General features: G+C 48.3%; 1 long non-coding RNA gene across 1 annotated transcript; it reads right to left on the reverse strand.

The window, feature by feature from the left end:
- Positions 1–7080: 7080 nt before the first annotated feature.
- On the reverse strand, positions 7081–8214 carry LOC140680482 (uncharacterized). Its single transcript, XR_012051832.1, has 4 exons — positions 7949–8214; positions 7695–7861; positions 7531–7611; positions 7081–7450 (listed from the first exon to the last, which is right to left on the reverse strand). It is a non-coding gene; the product is annotated as an uncharacterized lncRNA (long non-coding RNA).
- Between the last annotated feature and the right edge of the window lie 393 nt (positions 8215–8607).

The following is an 8607-nucleotide window of genomic DNA, read 5'->3' on the forward strand; positions in this document are numbered from 1 at the left end:
GAAGAAGGGTTAAAGTTAGAAACAAGGGAAATGATAGCAAGGGTTACAAAGACAAAGGCTGACAAACTTAAAGAAGAAAAAAAAGAAGAAAACACAGTGAAAGCTATTTTGAAAGAGACAGATAAATGGACATGAGGAAATACACATAAAAGAATGGGAGAAAAGGACAAGGTTAGAGGGAAATAGGATTAGAGAAATGCAGAGATGGTGTTAGAAACAGGAACAAAGGAAAACAGAGCCAGAGACAAAGAGAAACAGTTAAATGTGGAAGCATAAAGTGAAGAATAGACTGAAGAGGAAAGTAAGAGGCAAAGAGAGAAATAGGGTTAAAATGATATGACACAACCACACCAAAGAAAGACAGGAGACAAATGGAGGGCAGGGGGGAGGGGTAAGGGGTATCATTATTAGGGCTGATTCATCTTTATTAATTTAATTTTTAATTTCAATTACAGGGAAACAATGTATACAAATGTTAGTACAGACACAAATACAACTAAAAATACATCATAACTAAGCACGCAAGTACAAGTGTAATTTACATACAGCAGAATACATCAAAAGACAGGAACAACTTCAAATACAGAACAATACAATGTACTACAAGCCAAATACATAATGACGCAATATAACCGTGTCTCTGCTGCGGAAAAGTCCATTACGCTTTGACTGTTACACACACTCGCAACAAAAACGGCTCGCAACGCTCATGCAACTTGCACGCCCCCTTCAGGTTACACACAAACTCACCTTCACACTCACCAGAACTGCTTTGTGATACCCGAGTCATCGTCCCTCCTCGGGAACGTGGTTCCCGGGAGACTCCCAAAAAATCCTCCTGCCTGACAAAAACCCCGGTCCCAGGACGGTCCGCACCCTAACTTTGGCGATGAATGTCGCCTCGCTGACCGGCCGGGACCGAGGAAAAAAAAACCCAGCCGGGGGGAAAAAAAAAAAAACCCCCCGGCTAGGGATTTTTTATTCTAAATTTAAAAATGAGTTGAAAAACCTGAAAGGCAAAGGCCATACACACAAGGTTAGAACCACTCAACACACACACAGCCCTCCTTCAGCTTACACACAAACCCACCCTCGCTCTCATCTCAACCGCTCGGCTAAGACCTGGCCAACAACACCCACTCGCAACGCTCCTCAGGAACGTGGTTCCCGGGAGACTCCCAAAAAATCCTCCTGCCTGACAAAAACCCCGGTCCCAGGACGGTCCGCACCCTAACTTTGGCGATGAATGTCGCCTCGCTGACCGGCCGGGACCGAGGAAAAAAAAACCCAGCCGGGGGGAAAAAAAAAAAAACCCCCCGGCTGGGGATTTTTTATTCTAAATTTAAAAATGAGTTGAAAAACCTGAAAGGCAAAGGCCATACACACAAGGTTAGAACCACTCAACACACACACAGCCCTCCTTCAGCTTACACACAAACCCACCCTCGCTCTCATCTCAACCGCTCGGCTAAGACCTGGCCAATGACACGCACTCGCAACGCTCCTCGGGAACGTGGTTCCCGGGAGACTCCCAAAAAAATCCTCCTGCCTGACGAAAACCCCGGTCCCAGGACGGTCTGCACCCTGACTTTGGCGATGAATGTCGCCTCGCTGACTGGCCGGGACCGAGGAAAAAAAAACCCAGCCGGGGGGAAAAAAAAAAAACCCCCCGGCTGGGGATTTTTTATTCTAAATTTAAAAATGAGTTGAAAACCCTGAAAGGCAAAGGCCATACACACAAGGTTAAAACAGCTCAACACACACACACAGACATGCCTGCAGATGCGAGCTCACGCAAACTCTCACAGACAGACAGACAATCACACTCTCACACTCTCTTCTACTGACACGGTGACTGCCACCCTTACGTGAAACACTATGCCGAAAGATATGCTTCGACGCATCTTATGACCGCGGCTCCTCGACTTTAAATGGTAGATTCCAGGAAATTCTGTAGGGACCCGGGAACCTGCAAGACAATGGAGGCGGTCAATGACTGACTATCTGACAGCCAGGAGCTATACCCACTCTGGGCCCATCAGTGTTGTACCCAAAACCCCACAGAAGACAGATGAACTGCAAAGTTTTACAACTGCTCTACCTAAGCCTGACTGTGTGCCCGAGCAGGGCAGCTCCGATCATAATTGGCCAACAGAGGTACACACAACATAAGCCAATAGAGGTACATACAACATAAGCACATACAATATAAGCCAACATAGGCAGGCGCAACATAAGCACATACAATATAAGCCAACATAGGCAGGCGCAACATAAGCACATACAATACAAGATGACATAGGCAGGCACAACATAAGCACATACAATATAAGCCAACATAGGCAGGCGCAACATAAGCACATACAATATAAGCCAACATAGGCAGGCGCAACATAAACACATACAATATAAGCCAACAGAGGCAGGCGCAACATAAACACATACAATATAAGCCAACAGAGGCAGGTGCAACATAAACACATACAATATAAGCCAACAGAGGCAGGCGCAACATAAGCACATACAAGATGACATAGGCAGGCGCAACATAAGCACGTACAATATAAGCTGACAGAGGGAGGCGCAACATAAGCACATACAATATAAGCCAACATAGGCCGGCGCAACATAAGTACATACAATATAAGCCAACAGAGATACAATATAACTGAGGACTTGACATAAATCTCCAGAAGATTAATTTTTGAGCCCTATATCCTTTGAAAAGGCAGAAGCTACAGAACTACTGTGGTCACATGATGAGGATCTAATACATTCCATATAGAAGTCCCAGAGAATGGCTACCAAATGTGAGAAGGATGATGGATGAGAACATCTTGTGTACATCTTCTCGTCCCAGAAAGTAAATATGTAAAGATGCCGGAATAAGTGATATCCGGGAAGGTATGTGAGAAAACTATGGCCGATATGGCACAGAATGAGGCCGCTAAAGCACGGCAATGCGGCAAAGACCTATGACGCGGACAACGTGACACAGACAGAAGTGCAAACTGTCTGGCAGTTTCACCTTATGGACCCCAAGATTCCTAGCCCAAGATGAGCCATAGGCTGATGTCAAAGGAAAGAAAGCCCTACAGCACTAGCACATGATGATGAAATGTAACTCCTCTCAAGATGTTAGTGCCAAAGCACTTAAGAGGAAGCCTAAGAAGATCAGTAGGCCTAGAGAAGGAAGCGATGACTACGGGGTGACCGTGGCGCCAGCTCCGGACGTGAAGGCGGGCTCCTCGAGTGAAAAGATCCACGATGACGTCAAGAGTCGAAGAAGGCCACCGACGCAAGCCTCGCGAGAACGCGGAGACCGATCGGAGCTGCCCTGCCTGGCAAAGACCCTGGTGAGGCTGAGGAAAAACCCTCTCCCTTTGCTTCCGAGGGACCCGTCCCGCTACGGGCCTCTCCTCTAAGCTAACACCAAATTGTCTCCTGTGATAGTAAAAGTTTTTCCCCTTCTCCCACCTACTGGCCCCAGCACTTAGCTTTTGCAAGACGACCGGATGGAATCCAATGTCAGGCGGATGCGGGCGGCGACACGGTCTCTACGTCCGCTTCGGTGCTGCCGTTTCCAAACTTCAGCTACGTGCCTCTTCAAGGTACCTAAGATAAAACAGAAAATGGAACTAGTGCCCACCAAAAGAGGAATCCCCGGAACTCTTACACACCGCTGCTCCGGCTCACCTGAGATCTGGACTCCACAGGCTGCCTGAAGGATACCTGCAAAATGAAAAGGTACACGCTTAACATGCTGCTGCATAATGGTCACCTATGAGTCACCGTGCCTAAATGCCAACTCACCCGCTCGCCTCTGTTCCTTCACACACCTAGGGCAGTGACAGCACCTGCAAAAAAACAAAGCAAAAAAACCCACACTGAGATACTGTGAAAACACCATCCCCCTGAACCAAAAAGTACACCCACGCGGACCTGACAATTGCACCCACCTGGCCTCGGATATCCGGACCAGAGCCATCTTGCAAGAGGAGTGCCTACAATAAAACAAAGTAACCAAGAGTGGATGCTTAGAATTGCAGCAGAAATTGAGACAAGAGCCAGAACAACAGCTTCTGTTCACTGCTCACCTGGCACACTGGGCCTTGACTGCTCCTAGCTGCCTGAACTTCCTAAAATTAAAGACAAAGGCAAGCGCTGTAACACAGTCACCGTGTAGGCTTCCCCTACAAACACAAACAATGACTGACCTTCTCAGGGAAACCCCCTGACCACAGGAGGGCACACTGCCACAGAGTTAATCCATCTGCATCTGAAAGAAAGTTGGGAGAAAATTCAAACAGCTGTTTGTTAATAACCTGTTAATAACTTAACAGGTCAAAACATCTAGTGTGAATTAAGGAATACTATCTTGAATGCAACTACATGCCCCACGCAAAACTGCAAATCTCTAGGACTGGTGCAATTACAGCAGGCTGTGAAGCAGGGCAGAGCAGCTCCGGGAGAAATACGTGCAGGCACCCGTGATGCAGGACAGGACGTGACAAACAACAGGACAGGAGAGGGAGAGAGAGGTTTGCACAAGAAGAAGGTCTGCAAAGACCAAGAGACACAAACAACCAAGAGTGCACCAGACACAAGTGACAGGACACACACCGGAACTGCTCTGCCCTGTGCACCTCAGCACTGAGATCAAAAGAAACACTTTCCCCTTAGGTGGACTATAGGAGACGCTTCTTGGACATCCCCATCTCTAAAACAGACACAAAAACCCCTTCTAGAAAGTCCCAACCCACCACCCCACTTCCATCCCCTCTGTGGGTCGTAACCCTCGACTTATCTTGCATGCATTCTGGGGATGCAAATCCCTGTTGGCTGCAGAAGGATGCCGTCTGCCTGTCTGGTAAGTTCCAGCTGTCACCTCTTGGTCTGCCAACAGGAAGAAAACCAAACATCAGTGCACAGTCTTAACAGCACATCGGACAAAACATAATAGTTCTGCTACTCACCATTCTTCTCAGAATGCCTGGGTTCTTGACCTGCATGCTTCAGGTCTGCTTGGATTCTGATGCCATCATTGCAGGGTACACCTAGGTTAAATGGAGACAAGGCGACATGGCATTGCTGAAACTCGAGAGGACTCTCACTCCCCCTCCCTACCTCCCCAACTCACTGCTATTCCTCGGCCATTCCTCGGGACTACCCAGATGAGACTTTGAAATGCAAAATTGGAAGGCTCCGTCACAGGGTCCTGTAATACTTCCACCGAGATCACAAGTGCATGAAACCTGGTCCATCAGCCAGTTGCTGACAGAGGTATGCGTACTCCGAGCTGATTCCCTAAAGCACAAAAATGAGGATGGATGCTTACAGTTGCACCAAAAACTGAAAGCTGAGTAAAAACAACTGCTTCTGTCCACTGCTCACCTTGGACACTTGGCCTTGACTGCTGCTATGTGCCTGGACCTCCTAAAATTAAAGGCAAAGAACACTGCTGTAACACAGTCACCATTTCAGCTCTGCCTGCAAATACAAACAATACCCTGCTCATGGCAACAAACTCCCCCAGGCTGGGGCCCTCTGCCACTGATTTGAACTGTCTGCATCTGAAAAGAACTTAGAACTAATGTCAAAATGCTGCAGGACAACTTAACAGCACCAAACATGTTATGTCAATCTCCTAAAATAATCTAGAGCCCAACTACACCCTGCATTACAAATTTCAAGTCCCCAGGAATTGGGCTATTACAGGCTACGCAGCAGGGCAGAGCAGCTCCGGGAGAAATACGTGCAGGCACCCGTGATGCAGGACAGGACGTGACAAACGAGAGGACAGGAGAGGGAGAGAGAGGTTTGCACAAGAAGAAGGTCTGCAAAGACCAAGAGACCCAAACAACCAAGAGTGCACCAAACACAAGTGACAGGACACACACCGGAACTGCTCTGCCCTGTGCACCTCAGCACTGAGATCAAAAGAAACACTTTCCCCTTAGGTGGACTATAGGAGATGCTTCTTGGACATCCCCATCTCTAAAACAGACACAAAAACCCCTTCTAGAAAGTCCCAACCCACCACCCCACTTCCATCCCCTCTGTGGGTCGTAACCCTCGACTTATCTTGCATGCATTCTGAGAATGCAAATCCCTGTTGGCTGCAGAAGGAGGCCGTCTGCCTGTCTGGTAAGTTCCAGCTGTCACCTCTAGGTCTGCCAACAGGAAGAAAACCAAACATCAGTGCATAGTCTTAACAGCACATTGGCCAAAACCTGATAATTCTGCTACTCACCATTCTCCTCAGAATGCCCGTGTTCTGGGCCAGTAAACTTTGGGCGTGCTTGGATTCTGACGCCGTCATTGCAGGGTACACCTAGGCAAAGGAGAGACAAGGTGATGTGGCATTGCTGAAACTCGAGAGGACTCTCACTCCTCCTCCCTGCCTCCCTGACTTACTGCAACTCCTTGGCCACTGCTCTGGGCAACCAGGATGGGACCATGAAACACAAACTTGGAAGGTTTCCTCACAGGGTCCTGTAATACTTCCACCGAGATCACAAGTGCAGGAAACCTGGTCCATCAGCCAGTTGCTGACAGAGGTATGTGCACTCCAAGTCGATTCCCTAAAGCACAAAAAGAAGAATGGATGCTTACAGCTGCAACAAAAACTGAAACCTTAGCAAGAACAACTGCTTCTGTCCACTGCTCACCTGGCACACTGGGCTTTGACTGCTGCTATCCGTCTGGACCTCCTAAAATTAAAGGCAAAGAACACTGCTGTAACACAGTCACCATTTCAGCTCTGCCTGCAAATACAAACAATACCCTGCTCATGGCAACAAACTCCCCCAGGCTGGGGCCCTCTGCCACTGATTTGAACTGTCTGCATCTGAAAAGAACTTAGAACTAATGTCAAAATGCTGCAGGACAACTTAACAGCACCAAACATGTTATGTCAATCTCCTAAAATAATCTAGAGCCCAACTACACCCTGCATTACAAATTTCAAGTCCCCAGGAATTGGGCTATTACAGGCTACGCAGCAGGGCAGAGCAGCTCCGGGAGAAATACGTGCAGGCACCCGTGATGCAGGACAGGACGTGACAAACGAGAGGACAGGAGAGGGAGAGAGAGGTTTGCACAAGAAGAAGGTCTGCAAAGACCAAGAGACCCAAACAACCAAGAGTGCACCAAACACAAGTGACAGGACACACACCGGAACTGCTCTGCCCTGTGCACCTCAGCACTGAGATCAAAAGAAACACTTTCCCCTTAGGTGGACTATAGGAGATGCTTCTTGGACATCCCCATCTCTAAAACAGACACAAAAACCCCTTCTAGAAAGTCCCAACCCACCACCCCACTTCCATCCCCTCTGTGGGTCGTAACCCTCGACTTATCTTGCATGCATTCTGAGAATGCAAATCCCTGTTGGCTGCAGAAGGAGGCCGTCTGCCTGTCTGGTAAGTTCCAGCTGTCACCTCTAGGTCTGCCAACAGGAAGAAAACCAAACATCAGTGCATAGTCTTAACAGCACATTGGCCAAAACCTGATAATTCTGCTACTCACCATTCTCCTCAGAATGCCCGTGTTCTGGGCCAGTAAACTTTGGGCGTGCTTGGATTCTGACGCCGTCATTGCAGGGTACACCTAGGCAAAGGAGAGACAAGGTGATGTGGCATTGCTGAAACTCGAGAGGACTCTCACTCCTCCTCCCTGCCTCCCTGACTTACTGCAACTCCTTGGCCACTGCTCTGGGCAACCAGGATGGGACCATGAAACACAAACTTGGAAGGTTTCCTCACAGGGTCCTGTAATACTTCCACCGAGATCACAAGTGCAGGAAACCTGGTCCATCAGCCAGTTGCTGACAGAGGTATGTGCACTCCAAGTCGATTCCCTAAAGCACAAAAACAAGAATGGATGCTTACAGCTGCAACAAAAACTGAAACCTTAGCAAGAACAACTGCTTCTGTCCACTGCTCACCTGGCACACTGGGCTTTGACTGCTGCTATCCGTCTGGACCTCCTAAAAATAAAGGCACAGAACAGTGCTGAAACAGAGTCACCATTTAGACTTCCCCTGTAAATGCAAACCATGACTGACCTGCTCATGGGAAGTTCCTCACCCAGGACTGGGGCCCTCCGCCACAGACTTGAAATGTCTGCATCTGAAAGGAAGTTAGGACTAATGTCAAACCGCTGCAGGACAACTTAACAGTACCAAACATGTCATGTCAATCTCCTAATATAATCTGGAGCCCAACTACACCCTGCATTGCTAATTTCAAGTCCCCAGGACTTGTGCTATTACAGGCTACGCAGCAGGGCAGAGCAGCTCCGGTACAAATATGTGCAGACACCCGTGACACAGGACAGGACATGACAAACCAGGAGACAGAACAGGGAGGGAGAGCTTTTGATGAGAAGAAAGGACAGAGAGACGCAAAGAACAGAGAGTGCACCAGAGAAAAGTGACAGGACACACACCGGAACTGCTCTGCCCTGCGCACCTCAGCACTGAGATCAAAACAGACACTTTCCCTTCAGCTGGCCTAAGGAGATGCTTCTTAGACATCCCCGTATCCAAAACTGACTCAAAAACCCCTCCTGGGGAGTCCCAATCTGGCACCTCTCTTCCATCCC

The sequence above is a fragment of the Taeniopygia guttata genome, chromosome 23, assembly GCF_048771995.1.
Source record: "Taeniopygia guttata chromosome 23, bTaeGut7.mat, whole genome shotgun sequence".
Lineage (NCBI taxonomy): Eukaryota > Metazoa > Chordata > Aves > Passeriformes > Estrildidae > Taeniopygia > Taeniopygia guttata.